This window comes from Triticum urartu, chromosome 5 (assembly GCF_003073215.2).
Source record: "Triticum urartu cultivar G1812 chromosome 5, Tu2.1, whole genome shotgun sequence".
NCBI lineage: Eukaryota > Viridiplantae > Streptophyta > Magnoliopsida > Poales > Poaceae > Triticum > Triticum urartu.
The window spans coordinates 433,805,940-433,809,295 of NC_053026.1; the positions used below are offsets into that span (position 1 = coordinate 433,805,940).

General features: G+C 42.7%; 1 pseudogene; it reads left to right on the forward strand.

Moving 5' to 3' along the window:
* Positions 1-778: 778 nt before the first annotated feature.
* Positions 779-1,703, forward strand: LOC125507098 (annotated as a pseudogene).
* Positions 1,704-3,356: the final 1,653 nt, after the last annotated feature.

Sequence of the window (3,356 nt, forward strand, 5' to 3'; positions counted from 1 at the left end):
TGAAAAGAAGTACATTTTACCCTCGCACCTCTCGTTGGAGAAGGAGCTCGTGCTTGTGCTTGACGTTGGAACCTGTAATAACCCCGCACCCATAGAATACGAGTTTCGTACTGCTTTGCAATAATTTTTTTTGTATTACTCAAAATGATTAAATTGTATTGCTCGTAAATTATTTTACATAAGTCAGTTTCCTTCGACATGTATCTTGTACTTCTTGGGAATATCAGTTTCGTACTTCTTGATCTTATAGGGTTTGTACTTCTCAATTACACAATTTTTATTAAGGCTAGTTTTGAATTTTCGCACTGCTCGGCAAAATAAGGTATTGCACTGCTTGGATGTAGTGATTTTCTGTGTTGCTCTGCACTGCTGCTTCAAGATATTCTGTACTGCTACTCTTCACTATAGAGAACCTTTTTGCATTTCCCTAAGCTTGCTAATTCCACAGCTCCAAGTAGCAGCTGCAAAAGATGAGTACCAAATTAGCATAAAGGACACCCTGTACTGCTACTACTCGGTACTTCTCTCAGTGTAACTATGGTACAGCCTCCCTAGCAGGAATAATTCTCAGCAGGTACTTCCTCGCTCGCATGTTGTACTGCTCTGTACTTCTACCTAAATATTGTATGTACTTCCCATTACAGCTACCTTTGTACTTCTCGTCAAACACCTCGATCGTCGGGATACACAGGCTACTACCAGTCTATATCGCCGCCGCTCGAGCTAATCCGCTACGCCGGGGCGCGCCTCCGCCCGGCGCCCCGTACCACCGCCATCCATGGAGATCTCCCTGGACGCGCTGCTGGGTGTGCAGCGGCACGGGCAGGACCTGGCCTACCGCCTCGCGCAGGGCGTCTCGGGGCTGCTCCTCCACCTCCACGTGCAGACGCCGCAGCTCCCGTGGCCCGCCCCACCGCTCAAGCTCCTCCCCTTCAACATCGAGCTCCCGGCCGCCCCCTTCGCGGTCGGTGTCGACCTCCCGGCCATGGCCGTCACGTCCTTCGTGGAGATCGGCGGCCGGCTCGGGCAGGCCGGGTCCGACCTTGGCGCCTCCGTCGGCGGCGCCGTGCAGCAGCTACCATAGCAACTTCCCGCGTCGTTCCGCACGCGGCACCAGAAGTGGGAGGGGGCCGCCGCGCCGCTAACGCCTGCCGCGGCGGTGGACGAGTGGGAAGCGAGGCTCGCCACGGAGAGGGCTGCCGAGGGCGGGGTAGCCTTGGAGGGCGTCGGGGAAGGAGGCTTGGGTATGGTCGGTCTCCGATTCAAAACTACCTTATATAGGGGCTTGCCTATTGTATATATATATACAATAGTAGCAAGTTTGATCCATATATATATATATATGACCAATATAGCATATCCAACACATGTTACCAATAGTAGCAAGTTTCATCCATACATATACATAGTTTCATCAATATTACACAGTTTCATCCATAGGTAGCAAGTTTCACAAAGTCAAAACAAAAACTAAAGACAAGCACTCCATATATGAAATTAGAAGAAATGACCTAAAACTAAATATCTATTTTCCTAAAAACTATCTTATTACTAAGATTTTCTCTGGATCTTCTTTTCTTCCAACCTGCATAACAAAAACACTAAGAAAGAGAGAATGGGTTAGGAGTAGAAATGTAGCATTTCACTTGGTGAAATGAAATGCTGTAGGACCAACACTTGAGATCAACACCAGAAACTACTAAATTTTGAGAGATATCCAGATCCTGCAACAGCACACTAAGAGCAAATTTTGTTAGTCAAATAAGCATTGCAATTGTCATAGTATAACAAACAAACAAACAAACAAACAGAAGAGTCATGTCCATAAAGCAAATAGATATACAGGTAAGCATAGGTGCAGATAAGCACATATAGAGTTAGTAATACACTTGGATAGATGGTTCAATACAAGCACATTGTAACAGTACCCATAATAACTTAGATAACTTAACTACTTCTAAGTACTCAGAAGTAAAGCTGATTGTCCCTATTTTCAGTAAGTGATCATGCAACAAGACAGTTTCTTTTTATGGATCTCAATACCACTAGAAGGTCTCAGGACACAAGTTGCTCTTGCAGAAAAGATAAACAAACACATGCCACATATATTACCAATTTCATGGAAACAATAATGATGGTATCTTTTCATATGGAGAGTCCTTTCTTTCTCCTCTTGGCTTAAGCCATAAACCCTGAAGCTGGTCTTGTGCCATCATCCACTAACTAATGCAAGTGTTGCATTGCACACTGCCTTACAGCTGGTTAAAAAGAGCTTTTGCATCTTTCCCTCCTGCCCCTGCATCTACATGCACTGGGGCAATGAAAATCACCCATGGGCAATGGAGTGACATTATGAGGCACCACTGTCCTTGTAAAAAAATACACGCCTAAGCGCGTCGTTTCATTTCCGGCTGGAATTTGCACAGCGGCTAGTAAGTTACACGTGTAAGTTATATACCTCCATATCAAGATGCATCCATTCCAAGCATGGCCTTATACTCTTTAGAACACAGCTAGGCATCCATGTTTAAGAAAGAATGCTAACCAGCCATGTAAACTTGAAAGTTTACTAGTACGAGTATTTTTCAAACATGTTATACTCATGCTAGCTTGTTTTGTTAAACTCATTCAAAGTTCAAATTTATCCTCCTAGAATTGGAGCTTGCCTGCATATGTAAAGAAACTACTCTGATGTTGTACTCTAGAACCTTAGTGTTTGGCCACAAATTAGTTGTCCTAGAATTAGAGTACCTTGATGTTGAGAATGCCGAGTCTATGACCAGAAATTTGGTCACTCTCAAATTAGTTATGTACTGGAATAACAGTATTAGCACTAAAATGTTTAGGTATTCCTAACTGAACCTAACTGAAGTGAATAACAACGACACCCATCTCTCTTCATAGACCAGACCGAACACAATAACCCCCTTCTGTCTATACTCCAGCACAATAAAATGGATGTACTACTTTGTGGTATAAACTAAATAAACAAAGACTTAAAATAATTAGTTTTCTTTCATCTCAAACTAAAATGAACTCCAAAGCTCAACTAAGCAACTTAGTTAGGTATCAGTAATTCTAATTAAGGTATGCAGTTATTAATCACCAATGGTCCCTGTCCTTTGATCTGAAGGGGTACTAAAAGTAGTAGTGTTCATTTTTAGACAAGCAAAGAACCTTCAAATGTGTTTGGCTCATAGTTTTCGCTGTTATTAGATCAAAGCAATTAAAAATGATGATTTGTACTAACTGCCGGAATAGTTCAGTGCTGCTACTTTTCAACATTATTACACTTATACACATTGCGTAGCTGCACATTCAGAATAAAAAAGACAACGAAATTGCAACGAAATCTC